At 34.3% G+C, this 25924-nt stretch overlaps 1 long non-coding RNA gene across 1 annotated transcript in view; it reads right to left on the reverse strand.

The window, feature by feature from the left end:
- LOC117976824 (uncharacterized) overlaps window positions 1-25924 on the reverse strand; it is a 298034-nt gene that overhangs the window by 121382 nt on the left and 150728 nt on the right. Inside the window, exon 2 of the long non-coding RNA XR_004667589.2 lies at window positions 21656-21702. This is a non-coding gene — a long non-coding RNA (uncharacterized LOC117976824). The remainder of the gene's footprint in view (window positions 1-21655; window positions 21703-25924) is intronic.

Below are 25924 nucleotides of genomic sequence, written 5' to 3' on the forward strand. Positions count from 1 at the left end.
GTCTCTAAAGCATGTAAGTGGGTATTAGAAATAGTCATCACCTGGCTGGGCGTGGTGACTCACGCCTGTAATACCAGCACTTTGGGAGGCAGAGGTGGGCGGATCATGAGGTCAGGAGTTTGAGACCAGCCTAACTAACGTGGTGAAACCCCGTCTCTACTAAAAATACAAAAATTAGCCGGGTGTGGTGATGCACGTCTGTAATCCCAGCTATTCAGGAGGCTGAGGCAGGAGATACACTTGAACCTGGGAGGCAGAGGTTGCAGTGAGCCAAGATTGTGCCCTTGCACTCCAGCCTGGGCGACAGAGAGAGACTCCCTTTCAAAAAAAGAAAAAAAGAAATAGACATCACGTTTCGGTAGACTCAGTTCACCAAGTCTCTCAGTTTTAGAGTATAAAGATGGGCTGGAATTTAGGGTAGACAGTCTTGTATAAAACAGAATCTATGTAAGTTATGCATAATTTAAAGATGGGAATATATTCGGAGAAATTCATTATTAGATAATCTCATCATTGTGTGAACGTCCTAGCTTGTACCTACACAAAACCAGGTAGTATATACATATGTTTGTATGTGGTTGCTCTACCTACATCAGGGATTCTCAGCCCTCTAAAGTTTACTTGTTGCAAAGAGTATTTGCCTGAGGAAAACATACAGATAGAATTACAACATACAGTTCAGCATTCTTATGCTACTTTTGGGGTTCAAGTATGTTTTTAATTTCTATTTGTATGTATAGTAAACAGTGTTTGTAATAGATTTTTATCGGCTCTTATTTTATGTATTTAAATTGGCTTGCGAGTATATCATAAGACACACTATCCTGGATTCTAAAGATTATAAACCACAGTTGTTGTACCTGCTTTTCAGTTACTGGCCCCATGCCAGCTCTGTTACAAAACCATAGGAAAAGTGAATATTTAGAAACAAAGCTTTTAGAAGAAAAGTTAATGTACATTTTTTTGCTCCTTGGTGTCTAAAATCATAGAAAAAGTCTGACACACCTGAAGTTAGTCATTTGCCTTTTATGAAGCAATCAAAATTCAAGATTCTATATATGTATATATCATTTGGATTTACATAATTTGTCTTTATGACAACTGTAAGTAAATTATAGGAGAATTCATCTTTAATGTTCCAGTATTGCTTATTATCATTTTATTAGTAATCTCCCAATATGTCATCATCATCCAGTCATTCAATATAAAAAAAATTTAAATAATATTTAGTCCAGTAACTAAAATAAAACTTATAGCATACTTAAAATTATAATCTCTTAGAGAGCAAATAATTTGTATTTCCTGGTTTCCAGAAAAGTAAAACAGCAACTTTACATGGAATCAATTATATAGCTACAGAGAATGCCATACGGTTTGGGGAGAACATTCAGTATTCTATGACAAACTGTTTCGATGTATCATTTATTTGGTTTCCTCTTTTATTTATAACAAGAGGATTGTCCATCAACCAGTGACAAAACGTTATCACTACCTTTCAATTTACCTGTAAAGTGAATCACAGCTCGGATTGTGAGTATGACCTAAATAAATTGCTGCTTGGCTCTTTGGATATGAGGAGTGGCATGCTAAATAATATCTCAGCAGGAGGTTCTTTGCCACAAGTGTACAGTCTGTCATTTCGATGGTTATTTGATTTTAGAAAACAGTTTCAAGACATCTCTGGAATCCAATTTAAGACATTTAACAGAGTCGCTTAGGATGATGGTTAACGCAACAGAGCTTTCCAAAGATTTTTGATTTAGAACTGCCACCAACTCTTTATTTGAATTGGCAAATTCCCACATTCTTCTTCACAATTTGCAGAAAGAAACTGAGAAAGATTAACACAGAGATTCTTGGTGGAAAAAAAAAAGTGTACTTTTATTCCAGAGACAAAATGCATGTGTTTGTATGCTGAAATAGTACATAAAAGATAAATGGTGAGCAAGACAAAATAGAGGGAAACATTTCATTTTACCTGTCTTGCTAATAAAATAAAATTTCTGGACAGAATACATAAATGACCTACTATAAGAATCTAAAGGAGAAAATGAGGCAGATTATCCAGTGACATCAGGACTTGAGTTACATCCAAGAGATGGGGTCCCTGGGCTTTTTACTTGCCTCCTCTATATCTAAGCTCAAATGCTAGAGAAGCACACAGCCTGGAGACTAGCCAACCAGCACAGATTCCCACACATACCCCCAACACACACCAAAAAGGTAGCCACAAGGAAAACCTACTCTCTCTAGAAAAAAGACCTGGAAAAGGATAGCCAGTAGACTATCCTCTTCTGCCCTTTCTACTCTTAAGACAAACAACATGAAAAAAGTTGTGCCCATCTCTTTTCCCAATGGGCACTAAATTGACAGAGCTGTTCTCCACCTTCTCCTTCCTGCTGCAGTTACTAGGATGCAGCCATCCCCATAGAGCCTGTAGGTGGATCTCTGACTTCCAGTTCCCCTGACCTATAAAAGTGCAGGCCTCTTGCGCACAGGAACTATGGATAGAATGATCACTTCCACTCCCTGCAGCAACAAAGAAGTGCCTCTCCCCAGTAGAGACTGTGGACAGAACTCTGACTGTGGCAACCCCACACCCAAGGCGATGTGGAGGAAAACGAGGTGGAGTCCTGTCTTCTGGGTAACACACAAGTGAAGCTGACCATGAGAGCACTCACAGCCTTAGTAAAGTAAATTGATGATTGAACCACAGCCCACACAAATGACCAGGACTTCTGAACCTAATAAGTTGACTACCTGCTCAAATGGAAGACTTAAGTAGGATCGAGTCTTAGAACACAATACTCAGAATGTCTAGGATATAGTTCAATATTGCATGTCACAGAGAAAACCAAGACAATCTCAACTTGTATGATAAATTGTAATCAACAGATGCCAATACTGAGAGCATATAAATGCAGGAATTTGTCAAACATTTTAAAGCAGTTATAAAATGCACTAATGGGCAGCTATAAACATTCTTGAAACACAAGTGAAAAATCAGAAAGTTACAGCAAAGGAATAGAAGATATAAAGAAGAATCAAGTAGAAGTTTTAGAACTGAACAATACAATAACCAAGAAAAAAAAAAAAACAATTCACTGGGTAAACTTAGCAGCAGAATGACTATGACAGAGAAAAGAAAGAGTGAACTTGAATATAGAAAAAGTAAAAATGACCCAATCTGAACAACAGAAGGAGAATAAATTTTAAATAATTGTAACTGATAAAATGTGAAATAAATAATATATTATCACATATACATTAGATTGGCAAAATATAAGAAGCTTAACTAAGTGTTGGCAAGAGTATGAGCAACCGGGTCTCTAATAGGTGGCTGATGGAGGGTGAATAATTGCAGCCACTTTGGAAAACACTTGGCAATATCTGAGAGTGATAACATGTGCATGATCATAACATCCAGCATTTCTTATTGTTTCCTACAGAAATTCTGCCACAAGTGCCTGGTGAAGTGTATTAACTTATTCATCGGAGGATTGTTTGTAAAAGTGAAAAATTTGAAGCATTGTTTACTTATTGAACAGATACATCTTAGAACATTTGAACATTACTTGAATACAGAGAAACTAAATTACTTATATTTCCATAAGAAACATTTTAAAATATTGAAAGTTGATTTAAAGGTGAATGAAAAAATCCAGATAAGACATACAAATGGCCAACAAACATATAAAAATGCTCAAAATCACTAATCATCAAGGAAATGCAAATCAAGAGATATTACCACATGCCTGTTAGAATGGTGTTTATCAGAACGACAAACGATAACGAGTGGTGAGAATGTAGAGAAAAGGGAATCATTGTACACTGTTGGTGGAATGTAAATTGATATAACCTTTATTAAAAATAGTATGGAGGTGCCTCAATAATTTAAAAAATAGAAATACCGTATAATCTAGCAGTCCTACTTCTAGGTGTATATCCGAAGGAAATGGGACCAGTACCTCAAGGAGATAGCTGCATTCTTATGTTCACTGCAGCATTATTCATAATAGCTAAGATATGATAAAAGAAGGAAATTTTGCCATTTGCAATGACATGGATGAACCTGGAGGACATTATGCTAAGTGAAATAAGCCAGACACAGAAAGACAAGTACTGCCTGATCTCGCTTCTATCTGGAATCTAAACAAATTGAACTCATAGAAGCAGAGAGTAGAATGGTGCTTACCAGGGGATAGGGAGTGTCGGGGGAGGTAAGATAATGTTGGTCAAAGGGTAGAAAGTTTCAGTTATGAAGAATCAATAAGTTCTAGAGATCTAATGTACATCATGATAACTACAGCTAATAACATATCGTATATTTGAAGTTGGCTGAGTACATCCTAAGTATTCTCTTCACACTTACCCACTCACCCCATCCCCTGCGAAGATAATTATGTGAGGTGATAGATATGTTAATTAGCTTGATTGTAGCAATCATTTCACAATATATGCATATATCAAAACATCACATTGTATACAGTAAATATATACAATTTTTATTTGTCAATTATACATCAATAAAGCTGGAAAAATAACATTTCAGAGTATGAAATGTTTATTCCTATTAACATCAATTTTGAAAAATAATATCACATATTCATGATAAATGTATAAAGATGTAGTAAAGTATACAAAATACTGATTAGTGGTTACTTTCTGATTAGCAATTACTTCTCAGCTGTAACGAAGCTGAGTACGTTTGAGAAGGATTCAAAAGTGCACTTTGAAAACTGTAATTTATTTCTTATTTTTAAAATCTTGAAGTCAATACAACTAAAGTTAACATTTGTTGAATTTTGTCATCCATGACTATTTTTCATACCACTCCTTTACTTTCTTTAGAGAGTTTAATACACAGTGTTTGAAATCGTTTATTAAAAAACAAACAAACAAACAAACAAAAAACCCCTGCTCTCCAAGGTCCTACTCTAGCACGAGGAATAGAATCTAGGCCATGCAGTTCCAGGCTTTCTGTGTTCCTCAGCCTCACTCTAATTTCTCTCTAATGTGTACTCCTTGTTCTCATGCCATCAATATGTCTTCTATTTCATTAGAAATAGATTTATTTAATTTAGTTTCTTCATTTCCAAGTAACAGCTTTTGTATTTTTCAGTAAGATGAAAACCCCAGCTAAAGGGAAACTGATGTCTATGAAGAAAGTAGTTTTACATACTTCCTCTTTCTACTTAAAATATTTGTATTTAATAGACAATAAAATATTTTGTTGAGACACCATAATACATAATTATGTAGATATTGTTGGGAGACACTAAAGGGAAGTACAAATAAACAAGTTTAACCAATAAAATATTTTTAAAAAATATTTAAGATATAATGTCTAAATCATAAGATAATTAATATATATTATTTACTGATTTTATTACAGCTATGCATAGTGTGAAATAACTTAAAATGTAAGGCTTATGTGCACAAGACTGAATATACAAATGGACAAGGGTCTGATCACATATTAAAATAGATCCCGACCCACAATGTGCAACAACCAGTCCAGGAAGCCAAACCACAATCTCTCTAACAATCAGCCCCAAAGAGTCAGGACTTAATAACTTCTACTTCCCAGAATTTTAACTCTGTTTCCAATCTAGGACAAACCAGACAAAGCCAAATTTCCGGCCCTAATCACACAGGATGCCCCGCTTTCACTTAGCTGACCTCCGGCTTTCCCATGTGAACAACATACAATCAGAGCATACCTAAAATCTTCCCTTTTTTCAGCTATAAAATATTTACCCTCTTCTGTCTGCCTTTGAGTCTGCAAAATGCAAATTGTGTTGTCTGACTCCCTTGCTATAGCAACCTCTGAATAAATAGACTTTGCTTGTTCTTATTTGGGTGGCGTTAATTTCTACACATGTATTATCAAATGTCTCTCAACATCCTTATAGAGGAAGGCATTATTATCTCTCTTTGGGGAAAATGAGGCAAAGGAAAGTATATGTGACTTGCCAAAAATAACACAAAATATTAGTTATCGAGCTATGATTTGAACCTAAAATGCATGGTTCCAGATCCTGTACATGCAATATAATGAATGATTTTATTACTCCATCTGATATAAAATTAGCTGTGACAGTCAGGAGAGGAAAGCCTGTGGTACAATGATGTACATACTCTAAAATTTCAGTAGTTTAACATAACAAAGAATTAGTCTTTGCTCATGTTCTGTAAACACTGTCTGTTGTTTAGAAGCTCTCCAGATTTTAAAATCTGAAACCAGGCTGATCATGGAGCCATCACAGGTGGCAGAGGAAAAGAAAAAGTGACGCCATTGCACATCAGTTTTTAAGGCTTCCGCTTGGAAGTAACAATCATCACATACGCTTACGTCATCACTGGCCAAATCGTGTCATATATTTACCTACTTTTAAGGTGCAGAAAATGCAATATTTCCATGTACTGGGGAAGAAGAATGATTGATTCAGCTACTGAACAAAATAATGGAAAAGTCTTTGCTTAAATCCTTTAACCATATTGTGTATGAAAAGTTATCTGACTCCTGTTCAAAGACAAGACCACTGCAATTATAAAAATGTACATAATCTCTCTTTCTGTAATTCTCACTGTACTTAAGCATCAATCATATGAGGGGATTTTCAGTAAAGTAGATTTGAGTAGTTTAAAGAGGCACTCTGGCCCTTCATTTACTAAATAAACCTATAAATATTATGTATAGCATGTATTACACACAGTGTAATCATATATATTACATAATAATACCTACATGCATATAAATAAATATACATTAATACTATAGAAATTTATTGCTATAGAATTGCTATAGAATGAATTTTTTTGTCTCCTCAAAATTAATTTGTTAAAGCCTAAGCCCCAATGTGATGGTATTAGGAGGTGGGGCCTTTGGGAGAAGATTTGGTGATGAGCGTGGAGCCCTTATGAATGCAATTACTGCCCTGATAAAAGAGACTCCAGAGAGCTCTTTACTCTCTTTCCATTAACAAAGGGTACAGTGAAAAATTTGGTGTCTACGAACCAAGATGTGGGCTCTCATCTGACACCAAATCTGCTGGTGACTTGATCTTAGACTTCCAGGCCCCAGAACTGTAAGAAGTGAATTAATATTGTGTATAAGCCAAGCAGTCTGTGGTAGTCTGTTATAGCAGACTTTGAACTAAGACCATATAAACCTCACAACAGGTGGTATTTGTGTACATATAACCTTACCTTGTCCCTGACTTAGTGACCTCTCATGTATCAGTATCATAGCTAGTAATGGAAATGGAATTATATTCTGGATGTTATTTAATCTTGAATTTTTTACCAAAATAAAACCATATATATATATATATATATATATATATATATATATATACACTTTTTATATGTATACCAACATTTTCTTCTCTGTCGTCTTCTTCTTCTGTGAAATGTGTTAATTTTTAAAATATATCTATTTACATATATTTATATTATTTGTAAATATAAATATTTACATATCATATTGAAAATAAATATATATATTTTCAAATAAGTAACACATCACAGAAGAAGAAGAAGAGGAAGAAGAAGAAGGAGGAGAATAAAATATTGATAAGCAGCAAAAAAAGAAAAAATATTATGCATAATTATGCCACCCAGAAAAAAGAATTGTTAATATTGTCAGTCCACTGTGAAAACTAGAGTTACTTTTTTCCTCTGCATCAGCATAGAATTTGTCACACAGTAGGCCTTGAATAGATTTTGAGTAAACAAATATGCATATTCACACTTAAATATATTCACTTCAATGAAAATGGGAAGATAACTCTTTTAAACTTTATTCCTCTTTAAAATTAATCAATAAATTTCAAAGTGTGTTATTAAAAATACACAATGAGATGTTTTTACAAACAAAAAGATAAGTCTTTAGACAAATTAATTTAGAATATTACATTACCAATGTGAATATATGCAATGATTATTTACATACCAAATCTTCTAAAAAGTCCTATATTAAAGAAACCTACTTAATATTGGTTAACTCAGGATTTCCCAACCCTATTTGACCACAATTTTTTTTTTTTGCAAATGAGCTTAATTCTAGAAATATCAACGTTCTCCTTTTCTCTCACATTTCTATCATACAAATCATATACTACCCATGACTCTGAAATAGGTAGCTTAATGCCCTCTTTTGACCTCTTGTCCACTGCAGCCACTAATTATTGGATTAAATACAGGCTTCTGATCTAAAATGAGCAAATCAGAGACTGTCCAAAAAGATTAGAATTTGGACATAGTCACTCATTTGGAAAACTTTGGAAAATCAAGTGGAAAAACTTGGGGACTGAGGCCAGTATTTAAAGACAACCATGATGAACAGTATGCAAGCAACAAAGAGAAGCAAAGTCAAAAAAATGGTTGACTATTTGGAGAGAGAGGTTATGTGATAACAACACAATTCTCCTGAGCCTGTTCACGATTTAATTCCAAAAATCACTCTCATATTTATATTAAACATGTTTTTTTGTTTATTTTTTTACCAGTAAACACAACCACTGTCATCATTCTAAATTAGTACATATTACACCTGTAAGTACCATAATTTATTTAAGCCACCTCATAATAACTTTTTAACACTCAGATATTTTCCAGTGTACTTTCTCATTCTGGACCAGTTCAGTTAAAAAAGACACTTGTCTTCAGAATACTTGTTTCTTATACCTCTGTGCTTCACCTATAGAGATGGGGCAGGTTTGAACTTTTCCACCTTCTTGGTTACAGTTCTTCCTACGTTAATGTAGCAAGCCTCAGGCACTAGTTGTCATGAGGAAAAAGGGAGCCTCTTCTTTACTTATGGATGTACCTGTATTATCTGAGACTGCTAGGCTTAGTTCTGATATGCTACATAGTTTAGAAAATCCCCACTCTCTTGACAAAGCCAGGTTTTCAAGCTTATTTTCCTGCTGCCAATTTAAACAAACAAACAAAAAATCTCATTTGACAGTCAAAGCTGAAAAATGACTTCCTTGTTTTATAGAGTAATCATGAAACACAGAGAACTATTTCTTCAAAGAGGGTAGAGAGTAAGGAGAAGGACGTCTCTAGAACAACAATATTTACAGGATATGGAAACGTATCTGAAGGATTTTGAGTATTATCTCTATCACATGTAATATATTATAGCTTTGAAGCAATACATGTAGATGAAAGCACAAAATAAGTATGAAAAAATGAAAGAAAAAATGAGAAAATATAAAATGTCAAGGAAAAGCAGGCAAACCACCAAAATAAGAAAATATTTTAAATGGAGGCATAAGTTGTATTAAAATAAAATAAAGCTCTGCAAGGGAAATAATGTACAGAAGCCCATCTTGTTGGCAAAGATCTAAATATTTAACAAATGCTGACACACAACTTGATTGTTGATATCGAAGTGTTTCCTTAAATTCAGAAATAAATAAATAATGGATCCTGATATTCTTTACACCGGAATAGAGATGTAAGTCCAATTCTTTTGTCAACTTGAACATCTTTACAGATAGATGCCAAGAAAGGCTTTTAAAGTAAGGAACACAACCCTAGGTTATGATTACATTGTCTTCCAGCAAAACGTACCTGCATGCTTTTGGAAAGCAACATTTTATCTTCTACCATCATCAAAGTGTCAAGAAACCATCCTGTATAAGATGCTAAGCCCCTGGCAGGCACAAGAATGAGATGCTTAAAGGCCCATACCACTACTGTATTTTGCCTCTTTCAATCTTTCATGTGTGGATCACAGAGAGCATTTTTCAGTGTTTTGTGACCTGTTTTTGTAGCTATGTGAACTAGCAACTCCTCCAGATACTGTCAGATTCAAAATAAATTCAACCTGGTACATCCTACGGATGCTGCAGCTCACTTATAACTTGTCCAGTCCTCTCTTCTATTAGCTTTTTATAAACACAAGTGCAGGTGAATTTCTACACCTAAGGGAATAATAACTTATGTTTGCCTGATTCCACAGAGAGTGTTGTACTGTGGTACATTGTAAGTAAAAGAAGAACTGCTAGGCTGAATATGGTGCTTAACTTTATTACTGATGTACTGAGCACCTTCTGCCACTTTAGCCAATCCATTTACTCATTTATTCCTTTCCTCTTTTGTTCATTCATTCCGTCATTTACTTTTTTATTTTAAAAAATCAAATTTAAAAAATTTGAGTCAAAATATCACAACCTTTCCTCTCAGCCAACTTTTAAGCCAGATTAAGGTCTCCAGCGTCATAGATTATCAGAAATGGTAGACTGTCTGAAATTTGAACTGAAAATGTATTCTTTATTAAATTTCTTACATATTTGCTGAATTAACCAAAACCTTACCGTCCCTTCTGCAAACCCTATAATTTCTTTACACTTGAAACATCTTTAACATTTTAATGATATTAACTCATATCAGTTTTAATCTCAGGATGACATTTTGCAGGATGATATGTAAATAGTAACTATCATGTCTTAAAATATCTGGCACAATGTTTATTCTATACACTAGAGGCAAGGTTTAAAGAAAGAAACCCCTTGTTGGATCAGAATGTGAGCACAATTTCAAATCTAAGTCTGAAATTTTCAGAGGGATATTCAGGGGACTCTGAAATTAGGCATTCAAAATAATTAAATAATTCTCAGTTGAAATAATTAATTTGTCAAAGGACATCATATGCTGAGAACTATTCAATTTCTAAACTTCCTGATTTGAGTGTGCTAGAGAAGTAGATGAAGGAAACCAACAAAGTGTCATCACCTTTTGATAATCATGCCTGGGGTATTTTCCAAAAATTTAAAATTCTATAAGAATGATAGGATGAATTTGGTAACTCTAATTCCAATAAATCTGCGCTAGAGATTCAAGGTCAACCTTAATTCAGGGGGATATTTTAGAAGTTGGTTGTAAGGTATTAGAAATATTGGCATAAAATTAGATTTAAGGGCCTCTAAATTTCCTTATAAAATCTAAAATGCAAGTCAGTTTTATTATGATCGTTGTTAATCTAGAATATAAATTATATTATCTATTAATATTTATACAATGAATAGAGCCTAAATGTGGGTGTGAAATAATGCAAATGCAGTATTTAAGTAAAATGAAACCAAAGGCTCAATCTTTCAAATGCAAATCTAATTAAGAGAATAAATCAGACTAATGGATTATATTTTACCTTGGTAACTAATCTTCGATATGGCTTTGTTTTCTAGCTTAGTTGAAGAATTAGATGCCAAAAATATAAATGGACTGTTGAATCACTTTTAAAGTTGAATTTAACTTTATATATATTACATATATATAACACATATGAAATATATATTCAGAATTCAGAATCATCTTCTTAAGATATCTGATTATATTTTAAATTACTCTTTTCATACTGTTCCATACCTGTTGATATATCATTTAGTTGGTTAAAATTATTGCTATTATCTTTTTTTTTTTTTGTCCCACAATTAGACTTAGTTGTCCACAACAATAAAATGTCAAGGAAAACTACTCTCAATTTAATTTTGAGATGACACACATAGGAACATATTTAATTCAAGTGATGTAAGAGATAATTCCAATATGCTACAGTAGTTAAGGCATGGCCTTTGGATTCAGACACAATAAAGTTTATATTCTGGACCTGACTTTCCATTCTGTTATCTACAATCTCTGAATGCCTCAAAAAACTTCTGTAAGAAACACATGAAAAAAATGTCGAAAGTGCTAAGAATATTTCCAGGCATATAATAAATACAGAATGTATATTAGCAGTAAATATTATTATCATTATCAAACTTTCCCTAAGAGAAGACTCAGTACTTTCTCTCTCTTTATTTTTTCTTAAAACAAGGTCTCACTCTGTCACCCAGGCTGGAGTGCCGTGGTGTGATCACAGCTCACTGAAGCCTCAACATTACAGGTTCAAGCAATCCTCCTACTTCAGTTTCCTGAGTAGCTGGTGCTACAGGTTCCCACCACAACATCTGGCTAATTTTTTAATTATTTGTAGAGATGGGGTCTTGTCATGTTGTCCAGGCTGGTCATGAACTCCTGGACTCAAGTGTTCCTCCTGGCTCTGCCTCCCAAAGTGCTAGGATTACAGGTGTCAGCCACCAAGCCCAGTCTCATTATAAAATTTTAAGAGTTTTTTATTCACCTGAGAATATATTTATTCACAAATTATATACTAATATTATTTTGCTAATATAATCTGCACATCATAAACAATACAAAAATATATATTAATAAGGGATAGAATGAATTTAGTATAACATATATAGGTTTGGTTGTGTCACCACCCAAATCTCATCTTGAATTGTAGCTCCCATGGTTTTGATTGTCATGGGAGGTACCCGGTGGGAGGTGTTTCAATCATGGGGTGGGGGTGTCTTTCCTGTGCTGTTCTAATGATAGTGAATAAATCTCATGAGATCTGATGGTTCTATAAAGCAAATTTCCCCTACACAGGCTCTCTTGCCTGCCGCCATATTAGACGAGACTTTGCTCCTCATTGGCCTTCCACCATGTGTGAGGCCTCCCAGCCATGTGAAACTGTGAGTCAGTTAAACCTCTTTCCTTTATAAATTACCCAGTTTCCAGTATGTCTTTATTAGCAGTGTGAGAACAGACTAATAGATATTGCAAGATCAATTTAAGCTTTTGATGGTATATTTTTTTATCTCACTAAAAGTATTATTTATCCCATTTTAATGAAAGCAATGTGGTTGATTATTTTTCTTTGGAAATCTTGTTTTAATACTTTGAGACACAGCAATTTAAAAATCCAATTTGAAGTTCAATTTATTTTGATACATGATTCGTAATCACCATTGTTAAAAAGGTATATTTCATAGTAAAATTTATAAAATAGAAAATATATACTTGGGACAAGTTCACCATTAACAACAGTGAATACAAATCTATACTAGAAATAACATTTTTATATTTAGAAATTTTTGGCTAATTTTGTCAAATCTGTTTAGTTTGCCATTACTGTTGTCTAGGAATGTAGCTGAGGAAAAGTTTATAATATAAATTAAAATGTCATCTCTGAGGAATCACATTATTAGTATTATTTTCAATTTTGTTTTCTTTTCACGAATTTATCTAATCCACTTCTTCACTTTCAGAGGATTAGCTTTAGTTAAGACTAGATAATATAACCCATAAATCCACTTAACTGGTGACAAATACATTTTAATCCTTTGCAGATGAGGGTACTGCTGTTTAATCTCTGAATTGTGGAATTTGTGATTTTCCTTGAAGAAACCCATACATACTCCAGCTGATGTTAGAGGACATGAGAATTAATCTATACATTAAATATTAGTAAAACTTAATTTTATATGCTAGATTAAATTTAATGGAAATTGCAATGAAACATGTTCTTTCTGTTCACCCATGAATGGTCTCGCACCTTCCTTAGGGTTGTGTATCGTCTTTCAAGTTCACTGGTATACGGGTTGTTCCTCTTCCTAAGCCTTCCCATTGTAACACTACCCTTTTAATGGAATACACACATTTCCTAGATTCTGTAAGCAGTTAAATTGGTTCTTTACCGTGACTCTGTAAGATCTCTTGTGTCCATGGCCCAAACAAAAAACATACAAAGCAGAGTAAGACCCCATAGGGACATAGCATTTTAGCTGTTAACTGGACACTAAGAAGTGAAGAGTGAAAAAAAGTGTTCTCTTGTTGTGAATGAATTCAGCAGCTTGTTTGTCTGGATTCTTAGGGACTGGAGAATAAACAACCAAAATTATTTTATTGATAAATAAGTATTTTAAAAGCTCAATTAACAGCAATTACATGAAAGCAATTCAGAAAAGTGTGTTATAAATTACATTATTTTATGTCCTCAACAAAATGGCAAAATCTGTAAGTCCTGCTAAATCTTCCTTTCTGTTTTCCAACATCATAGTCAATGACCAACAGTTTACATCAGTCTGAAGACAATTGATTCTACATTTACAAATCCGAAAAATTATCTAGGAATTTAGCTCCAAACCCAGTTAAACCCAATCCATGTATACATTTGTACATTTCTCCAAGAACTAGAAATCACAAATTTTAGGATTGTTGAAGCAAAGGGACTAGAAATGGAGGAAAACACAATTACCCAATTTTAAAAGGGACAAACGTATATGAAAGTAAGTCATATCGATTATAAGATTTGTAAAGTTGGCTGGGTATGATGGCTCATGCCTGTAAGCCCAGAGCTTTGGGAGGCCGAGGCAGGAAGATCACTTAAGGCCAGGGGTTAGAGATAAGTCTGGGCAATGTAGCAAGACCCTGTCTCTACAAATTTAAAAAAATTAGCTGGTCATGGTGGTGTGTTCCTGCAGTCCCAGCTACTCAGGAAGCTGAGGTGGTAGGATCACTTCAGCCCAGAAATTCAATAAGTAATGATCATGCCACTGCACTCCCTCCTGAGTGAGAGAGTGAGATCCCATCTCTTAAATTTTTTTAAAAAGTTATGTATAAAGTTCTTGCAAAACTGTGTTGCTGAGGCCATCTGGTTACTTCATTGTAAAGAAATAAATGTATCCAGATTGTTATTCTTATAATAAATGTGAGTTTGAATTGAAAACCTAAAATTTTATATAAAAACATTAAAGTACTTTTGGAATAAATCAGTATTTTTATATTTTTGTATAGTCATCTTTGCTCAGAACTCTTACTGACAAAGCAATTGTCTATTTACATTTTATTTTACTTTTTTATTTGAAGAATTTCTTTTTGTAGAAACCATATTAAAACCAAAATCACCTTGTTTTTACAGGCATCTCTTTTGAATGCTGCTGTGCTTTACAATGCCTGCCTGCTTCTCATCCTCATCAAGCTCACTCAGGCTCCCTATGAAGGTGGTTCTCATGTTTGTCTAGAAACATTTTCGAGATTATACCTCGTCCCCACTATAGGGAGGAATTAGGCCCTCATCCTTTAGAATCCCTTTCTACCATGTGCCTGTCTCAGGATTGTTCTTACCAATATCATCTGGTGTTGTATTAGAGCTTAAGAAAAACGATGAGTTAATGGGTGCAGCACACCAACATGGCACATGTATACATATGTAACAAACCTGCATGTTGAGCACATGTACCCTAAAACTTAAAGTATAATAATAATTTTAAAAAATCAGTAATTTACAATTTTGATATTTTCTTCATTATAAGATTTTTGCACTGATGTTGATTTTTTAAAAAAATTACATCAAAATATGATTTCTGCTGTTTACTAAGGTTTTTTTTTTTTTTTTTGGCATTGTCTTCACCTTTGTACCTGAGATAACTAGCTTCACCTATTCTTGAACCCGCACTTTACCATGTATGGGTCAAATCTCTTTATATGCCTGTCTCCTTTCTATAAACTGAAGACTTTCTGGGAGCAATGGCCAAGTCTTTGCATCTTCGAATCACCCAGTAGAGTACCAGCATTTTGTAAGTTGTACAGTAAACACTTAATTGAATATAGCTATACATATGTGCCTTTAAGCCCTATGTATACTTAAAAAAAATCATTCTTAATGAGTTCACTTGGCTATCAAATCTAATTTTTAAAGCCAGGAAAGATGGTCATTATATATACTTGATTTTCAGGAATGGCATTAATTATATTACTTTTAAAATTCCATTTTATATGGCATCATACCCAGCTCACATTGACTTCTCTTGCTAGAGAAAATTGTGAACATTCCCCTAATTGGTCTACCATAACCCATATTATTTTTCAGTTTTTTTATTAGCTTTATGTCTGATTTAATTGCATTTATTTTAAATGAGCTGTTGCCAAGTATCATTAGAGCTTGATCTACATCTCAATAAGGTGTGCAGCAGGGCATATAGGTGGGTCACAGAGTGGATGGAGAAATGGCAGCCTTGCAGAGAATCAGCAGAAATGACTAGGTAAAGGCAGGCTTTTTTCAAAAGGAATATAAAAAAAGAGATGAATTAAATTGGAATCTGAAAATGAGGGGATCAGTAGCATAAATTAGGATAAAATAGGTGCCTTTGTAATTAGAATTTTCTGCTTTATTATTCTAGGCTCTCAAAACAAAAAGCCTTAATATTAATATTTAACTTGGAAGACTTCCATATTTGAGCACATAGCTGATAGTGTAAGTCCTATCCTTGTGAACAAAAGTGGTTCGTATAATGTTCCAAATCAAATTATTTGATAAAAATTTGGTTATATAAGTCTATACTAACACATTTATTGCCTGGAATATTTTAATAGATGATAAAATTTATGTTTTGAGCTTCCCTTCCTCAGTGCTTACCTCAAAAATAGAGAATCTAGTGGTATTATGCTACTCTACGGTTTGTACATATGAAATAAAACTAAAAAAGAGTACATGCAATTATAGATCAATTCATATAATTAGAAAAAAAAATGCAATAGTTCTGAATACTTACATAAATCTGTGTATATTATTTCTCTCATATAAATTTTGCCTGGGCATTAGAGTAAAATTTTGACATAATGATCTCATTGGTACTATCATTAACATGTATATGTTTGAATATAAAATATACACTATTAGGTATGATATCATAACTACTGTCACATATATTATATAATAAGTATTTCCTATGTAGCAGATGTTGTCCTAACATATATTCTACTTATAAGCATACGTAATGTAAGGCAAACCTGGGATTCAAATCCAAAGAAACATTGTGATTTAAAACATGAGATACTCCTTTAAACTTTCCTCAACTCTTTGACAATTTATTTCTCCTAGCAGTTTGGGAATTGTGATATGTGAACTCTCCTTTCAAGACTCTTGGCCAATTGTCATCTGTCCTCTGATGAATATATTTTCTGAAAGAAATTTATCTTCTAGTGAAGAGACGTCCATATATAACAGTTTTAGCTTAACCTGACCAGTTTCACATTTACATAGCTTCATTTTATGAAATATTTACATTTATTTCAGTCAAGCTCTCTTGCTGTGGCTGGAGATTCAGGGGCAGAGAAGGAAAGAGTCTGTAACTCCTAAAAAGGTATTCATAGAAAATATGTCCTTAAATTGTTTTCTTAATATTAATATAATCATCATTAATGTTATTAATAATGAAATATATGTGATAATTATATATATTCAGAAACATACTTCCACATTTTTGATGAATATATTTTTGACATATACTAGAATATATTTGGTAAACATATTTTTCTGAGGAGTATACATAGATATATATATACACACACACATATATATGTATACATATATATATATGTGTGTGTGTATGTATATATATATATATATATATTTTTTTTTTTTTTCTGAGATGGAGTCTCGCTCTGTCGCCCAGGCTGGAGTGCAGTGGTACAATCTCGGCTCACTGCAAGCTCCACCTCCTGGGTTCACACCATTCTCTTTCCTCAGCCTCCCAAGTAGCTGGGACTACAGGCATCCGCCACCACGCCCAGCTAATCTTTTGTATTTTTTTAGTAGAGACAGAGTTTCGCCATGTTAGCCACGATGGTCTCGATCTCCTGACATCGTGATCCACCTGCCTCGGTCTCCCAAGGAGTATATATTTTTTATAAACCTCAATAATAATATATTAATAAAATATATTAATATATATTTTATTATGTTAATATATAATATATAGTATGATATATATCATACTATATATTATATATTATATCATATAATATATAATATGATGTAATATATATTATTATATATAATGTTAATATATATTAATAAAACATATTTATATATTTTATTATATTATATATAATATACATTATATTATTATAAATATAATATATAATATATTATGTATTATACATAATATATAATGTATATTGTATTAATTTTGGTGATGTTTGATGGAGGGGTAACACTTAGCAATATCAAGTTATAAAATGATTGGGATAGAATTCCCAGTTATTCATAATTATGGATATCACTAGGTTCCCATGGGACCAGATGATGCTTTTTGACGACTAATGTTAATATGTTTGCACATTGGTTTTTGACTTGGGAAGGAAGACATTTTATTATGCATAATCCTGACTGCATTGGCAGAGCAGCTTTGAAGTGTTTGTTTATAATAATCTCTGTGGCTTAACCAGAACCCTGGTACAGGGCTCACAGACAGGACGGAGCTAGGCAAGGTATATCAGCAAGAGACATAGATATAGAAGCAAAAATCTTTATTAACTAAATTGAGAATCATATAACAGCTATGTTTGTGGCAGGAACTCATGTTCAAATCATTGAATTATTTCCAGGGTAGGGGCAGCATATCACGGTTACTTCATCTCAGAAATTTTACAATTCTATTCCTCAGCAGCCCACAAAACCCGCCTAGGTCCAACTGGTGCAATGACCCTGGCAATCATTTCATTTGAAAAGGAGAGCAAAGTCTCAGTATCACTGGAGAAATTTTCTAAGGGGTTTATCCACAGCAGAGTTCGTGAAAACAGAGATTTTTTAAAACTCTAATCTCTGTACTATAAATTATGATTGCATCATTGTCCTATGGAGGGAAAGACGATGTCACAGGTAGCACAGGTGGGACAAGAACCTGGAATTCATAAGCAGCTACTACAAGCTCCATGACAACTGGGGACACTAAAGCCTGAAGAAGAGAATATTGAACAAAAATGTAGGTGTTTTTTATCATCTAGCTAATGAGTATTGCACCTTGATGACAGCATAGGCAACTTGAAGCTCTGTTGAGCTCAGTTGAATCCTGGATACCAGGAGAAGCAGGAATCCTCCTCAAATACAAAGCCACGGAACATAACCCTTTACTTCCTCTTCAAAACAAAAAGAAAGGTCTGGTGCCCAATGTTCAGTTTGTTGGAAACTCTAAAATTTAAAATAAAAGCATGCCAAGTTCTGAACATGAATGTATTATACCAGCTATTAAGGATAGAGAATAAGCAAAGAAACATGCACTTACGTACATACATACAAACATACGTATGCACACCCATATAGTAAGTTGTGGTCTTAGCTCAAAGAATTGTAGAAATAAACTAATTCAATTCTCCTATTCATTGGTAAGAGATTTGTTTTTACTTTATTTATGCAACCCCCTCTACTAAGTATTATATAAGCAGTATAAGTGATACTTTGGGTATATTAACTTATACATTGGGTGTTTAATAAAATGACTAACTGAATAAAGGAATAAATGAAACACTGGGCATCAGAGGTTGTATCATCCTCAATCACGTAGGATTCAGGCCTGCAGATTTCCTATTCTTCCATCTTGTATTGAACCGGAATAACATATTTCAACGTTCAAATTAGATGGCTTATAATTGATCCCTAATAGATTCAGAAGGCCTTAAAAATCTGTTAGCACTTCAAGACTTTGATATTCCTATTGAATCAAATGATAAATATAATAACTTTGGAGTACATTGTTCAGCACATTTTTTTCTCGAACTCTGATTATTATCTAGGAAGGAAAAGTAGACCTGGAGAACAGATGAAGTGCACCAAAGGATTCTTCTGAACTTTATTCTCCAACAAGTCTTTGAATCTCTCCCTAAAGTAATGCGGGTCAGTAAATTTCTGAAAGTTCAGAAACATTTTCCCTGTCCTGCTTTGAGTCTAGTTGAGGCGCTGATGCTGCTGGTTAGGAATTGTAAGGAAACTAAATTATGATTTGTTATTTAAACATAAAAAGTTACTGGTGGCTTAGAGCTAAATAATACTACTATGCTAAACAACTAGATATTAAAAAATAAAAAGTTAAAGTTGTTTATCTCCTTTAAGGGGTCATTAATATTGAAAGGTCCAATATCAAAATAGAAACGTCTGCAGCACTGAGACCTGAACTGCATGGAGGAATTGGATTTCTGCAATTAGAATATCATGTGTGAAAGAAAAACCAAAGCGGGACTCTGCAATGTCACTAGAAGAGCAAGCATAATAAATGTGAAGAAACCTAAGATCATAAACATGACTATGTCATTTACAATTCTGATGATAACGACAGACATATTTGTGACTTCACAGCCTGCTATTAATACTATAAGCTTCAATCTTCATAAATTCATTTGTTTTATCATCTGAGTGAGTGCATAAGGAAACATTTTCCTTCTTAACTTTGATGTGAAGTCTAAATCAAATGCAATTTTAGTGATCTCCCATGGCACATAAAAGAAAAGAGAAGAGATTTAGATTGACTCTAGGTTTAATGGACTCTCAAGCCACACACATAATGGTAGCTCTTATCATGAGACTACCAAATAATGTCAGCCATTGACAAGGTTTAGATATGTTGCACAGCGTGTAGGTTTTGAGTCTTCAGGAACAGCGGTGGTACTCCAAAAAATTACTACTGGCCACCTTAAAGCTAATTCTAATTTGCTCAATATTTTTATCTCTGCTAAATTGCACCTTACATAAAGTTTTTCATGTCTAAGACCATGGATGAAAAGTATCCTTGAATGCATATTGTGTTACAATTGAAAAGCTATTATATTCTCTGTTTTCTAGAATGTTTGAAAGAAACGAATCAAGGTCCAATATAGAATACGCTTTCCTGTCTATATAGAAAAGATGCCAATGAATTTATAGTAAAAGAAATCAAGGTGAGAGAAAGATTTTATAATGGCTGATCTACTTTAATTTTTTTATTCAAGTTATTATTTCTTAATATTAATAAATTCTACTCTGATTGGATTTCTAACTTACCTATAGACTACCATAGCTCTTTTAAAACTGTGGTCATGTAGTCAAACCACTACAAAATATTAACAAATGGCATATTCACATGGTACCCAAGTATATAGTTAAAATTTCCTCAAGAGAAACAATGATAGAATATTATTTCCTACACTTGATTGTGTGAAGATTAGTTACCCAATTCAATTGCAAGGAGACCAAAATTAAGAAATGTGTAGAGAATTCAAACTGCCCCTTTCACTGTGGGCATATAAGATTCTTCCAGTTGCACACTGTTGTGTAATAAGTCACTTCAAAACCTAGTGTCTTAGAAAAAATGTATTATTCTCATAAATCTGCACTTCAGGCTATCTGTACTAAATTTTGCATTGGCTGTGACAACTCAAAGCATGGGATCTAGTATCTTCTGTATGCTTCCTCATTCAAATCTGATGAATGGATTAGAAAGATTCAAACAGCTGAATGATAACCCAATAGAACTTTTGCCATTTTAGAAACTTCAATGTGAGTTATACAAACCATCTGCTTTTCCAAATAAAAAGAAAGCATAAAACTAGAGTAGATACACCTCCAGAGAAGAAAACACAATATTTGGGTTCTGAGGCAGAAAACCATAGTTTAAGGTTCTAAATAATTACTGTATCCCCTGACCCATCTGAGAAGCATATAATTCAGTAAATCTATTTCAAACATAAATGCTCCATCAAAAACCATTAGTAATGATTAGAAAGGAAAGAAGAGAGAATTGATAAATAAATATGATCCAAAAAATTGGATAAAATACATGATAATAAAATTATGATAAACATCATATATCAGAAAAATTGCCACAAAGTTTAGAAGACAATATTAAGAGATTTTTCAAAACACAAGTGCCTTAGATAAAATAAAATTGAATTAACTCAAATATTTTTTTAGTTCAAATAAAACAAATAAATAAAGTAAATTGAACTAATAAAAAGATAACTGTGAAAAAAATAAATAGGGGAATAAAATAGAGCATACCTTGGAGATACTGCAGATGAGCTCGAAATCACACAATAAGGCAAATTCTGCAATAAAACAAGTCACATGATTTTTTTGGTTTTCCATTGTGTATAAAAGTTATATATATATACTACACTGTAGTCTACTAAGTGAACAATTGCATCATGTCTAAAAAAATACCTTATTTTAAAAGGTCTCTATCGCTAAAAAGGCAATCATCTGAATCTCCAGAGAATGCTAATATTTTTGCTAGTGGAGAGTCTTGCCAGTGTTGGTGGCTGCTGACTGAACAAGGTAGTGGTTGCTAAAGGTTGGGATAGCTGTGAGCATTTCCTAAAAGAAGACAGCAGTGAATTTTACTGCATCAATGGACTCTTCCTTTCACAAAAGATTTCTCTGTAGCATACCATGCTGATTGATTGCACTTTACCCATAGCAGAACTTCTTTTGAAATTGGAGTTAATCCTCTCAAGCCCTGCTTCTGATTTATCAACTAACTTTATGTGATATTATGTAATATTCTAAATCCTTTGTTGTCATTTCAACAGTGTTCATAGCTCTTCACCAGGAGTAGATTCCTTCTCAGGAAACCACTTTCTTTGCTCATGCTTAAGAAGCAACTCCTCATCTGTTGAAGTTTTACCATGAAAATGTAACAAATCAGGCCCATCTTCAGGCTCCATTTCTAATTCTAGTTATCTTGCTATTTCCACCGTATCTGCCATTACGTACTCCACTCAAGTCTTGAACCCCTCAAAGAAATTCATGAAAGTTGAAATCAACTTCTTCCAAACTCCTGTTAATGTTGATGCTTTTATTTCCTCCCATGAATCACAAATGTTCTGAATGGCATTTAGAATGGTAATTACTTTCTAGAAGGTTTTGGATTTACTTTGCCCAGATCTGTCATGGTAATCACTATTTATGGCAATTATACACTTAAAAAATGCGTTTCTTAAATAATAAGACTTGAAAGTCAAAATTATTTCTTGAACCATGGGCTAGAGAACAGATGCTGTATTAGTAGGCCTGAAAACATGAATCTTGTATGTCTCCATCAGAGCTCTTTGGTGACTAGCTACACCTTCAATGAAGAGTGATATTTTAAAAGGATATTTTTTTTCTGAGTGGTAGGTCTCAACAACAGACTTAAAATATTTAGTAACAAATGCCATAAACAGATGTTATATCACCCACTCTTGTCTAATTTATAGAGCAAGGGCATAGTAGTTTTAGAAGAATTCTTAAGGGCTTTAGGAATTTTAGAATGGTAAATGAGCACTGGCTTCAAATTAAAGTCACCAGCTGCATTAGATCCTAACAAGAAAGTCAATCTATCCTTTGAAGGTTTGAAGCTCCTGGAGATGACAGTCTTAGATGGCATTTTCTTCCAATATAAGGCTGTTTTGTCTGTATCAACAATCTTTTTTTTTTAGTGTAACCACCTTCATCAATGATCTTAGCTAAGATCTTCTGGATAACTGGCTGCAGCTTCTACATTAGTACTTGTGGCTTCACCTTGTTATGGAGACAGCTTATGTTATGGAGACAGGGTTATTAGTTGGTCTAATTTCAATGTTGTTGTGTCTCAGGGAATAGGAAGTCCCAAGAAAAGGGAGATAGATGAAGGAACAGCTGAAGGGTGGAGCAGTCAGAACACACACAACATTTATAAATTAAGTTTGCTATCTTATGTGGGTGAGGTCCATGACACTTCAACAAAATTACAATAGTCACATCAAAAATCATTGATTACAGATCACCAGAACAGATATAATAATAATGAAAAACTTTGAAATATTGTGAAAATATTCCAAGAATGTAACAGAGGCACGAAGTGAGCACATGCTCGCTGTTGGATAAAGGGCACCAATAGACACTGAACGCAGGGTTGCCACAAAACTTCAGCTTGTAAAAAAAATGCAATATCTGTGAAGCACAATAGAGAAATACAATAAAATGAGGTATGCCTGTATATGAATGACAGATGAGGAAGTAGGACATATGCATAATTGACAGTACTAAAGAACAGAATAAATTTATCAAATTTTTTGAAAACACATGTTTGAAATACAGAAAACCTAGAACCTGCAGGCAAAAGTACAGTATTTAAGGGATAAAAGGATAAGTAATAATTACTATCTATCTATCTACAGCAGTAACACTTATTTTAAAAGTCTTTGAAGATAAGGATAGAATACAAAAGGCATCCAGAAAAAAAAAAGTTTTGTCACCTATAATGGGGAAAATATCAAAGTGATACCAGCACTCCAAATAGCACATTTCATGCTGAATATAATTTCCAAAGAGAGAAATTTTTCATTTAAAAGAGTTTTGCATAGGAACCAAGATGGCCAGCTAACTGCAGCCAGGAAGAACTTCCCACACTGAGAGAAACCAGACCATTAAGTAGACTGACACACTCCAAACAGATTTTCAGAAAGAAGACATTAAGAGTAGACAGAGGGAGGACACAGACCCCAGGCTGAAGTGGGAGGAAGCTGGGAATCCTGCACTGAGTCGCTGAGCACAAGGACTTGTACCTGGGCAGGGCTGCCTTGCCCGTGAGATGGGGCCAGTCTGATCTCTGAGTACCTGCCTACCTGCCAGCCTCTCCAAGAGTACCTACCTGGTTGCACCCACTTGCAGTGCAGCCTCAGCTGCCCAATTGAAGTGTTTGCCAGCAGCTGCCATCATAGCTCTTTTGCCAGCAGATTCAACCTACCCATCAGAATGCTTTTGCAGACTGACTCCTACCAGTGTTCACCCACCCACAGCCTTTCCCCACCAGCACACACTCATCCACAGCCTCCTACTGCCACCCTAACAGCTTGCATCTGCACAGGGCCCCACCACTGCCTTATCAAAGAACTTTTGCTGGCAGCTGCATCGGAGTGTTGGTAGAGAAGACTGGGAACACCATGGCCTCTCCAGTGCAGCAGGTGCTTAAACTTGAGGGGCCAGAGGACAAAGCCACAGGCTTGGTTCTAGCCCCCTAGGGCAAAAGCATGCAGCCCAGGAGTGCTAAGCCAAGCCTTGATCCACTGAAAACATCCAGCAATGAAGCCAACTGACTGAATTTAAGTTACACTGCAGTCACACCCTCAAGGGCATCAAAGAATATCTAAGCAAAAAGCCCGTTCCAAATGACAGAAACCTCAAGGATTAAAGGAATATCAGCCCACTCACATGAGAAAGAACCAGCAAAAGAACTCTGGCGTCTCTAAAAGCCATGTGTCTACTTATCTGCAAATAACCACATTAACTCCCCAACAGTGGTTCTTAACCAGACACAAATGGCTGAAATGAGAGACAGAATCCAGAATCTGGGTGGCAAGGGAGCTCACTGAGATATAGGAGAAACTTGAAACCCAATCCAAGGAAAACAGTAAAGAGTCCAAGAGTTAAAGGTGACATATCCATTTTAAAAAAGAACAAAACTGAACTTCTGGAAGTGAAAAATTTACTGCAGGAATTTCAGAATGCAATCAGAAGTATTAATAATAAAATAGACTATGCTTGGAATGTCAGAGCTCTGAGACCACTCCTTTGAATCAACACAGGCAGACAAAAATTTGAAAAGAACAAAACAAAATGAACAAAGCCTGCAAGAAATATAGGATTATGTAAAGAGGACCAGCCTACAACTCATTGGCATTCCTGAAAAAGATGGAGAGGGAGCAAGCAACGTGGTAAACAGATTTGAAGATATTGTCCACAAAAATTTCTCCAACCTTGCTGGAGAAGTCAACATGCAAATTCAGAAAATTCCCACAACCCCTGTAAGGTACTACACAAGATGACCACCCCCAAGACACATAGCCCTCAGATTCTCTGAAGTCAATGTGAAAGAAAATATCTTAATGGCAGCTAGAGAGAGACAAGTTACATACAAAGGAAATCCCATCAGGCTAACAGCAGACTTTTCAGGAGAAACCATACAATCAAGAAGAGATTGGGAGCCTAGATTCAACATCTTTAAAAAAAAGAAATTCCAACTAATAATTTTATATCCATCCAAATTAAGCTTCCCTAATTAAGCTAAGGAGAAATAAAATGCTTTCAGACAAGCAAATGCAAAAGGAATTCATTACCACAAGAACTTCCTTACAAGAGATCCTTAAGGGAGTGCTAAACATGGAAATGAAGGCTGTTACCTGCCACCTCAAAAATGCACTTAAGTTCATAGCCCACTGACACTGTAAGAAACCATACAATGAAGTCTATGTAACAGCCAGGTGACAACATGATGACAGTATCAAATTATCATATATCAGTATTAACCTT

Source organism: Pan paniscus, chromosome 17 (assembly GCF_029289425.2).
Source record: "Pan paniscus chromosome 17, NHGRI_mPanPan1-v2.0_pri, whole genome shotgun sequence".
Classification (NCBI taxonomy): Eukaryota; Metazoa; Chordata; class Mammalia; order Primates; family Hominidae; genus Pan; species Pan paniscus.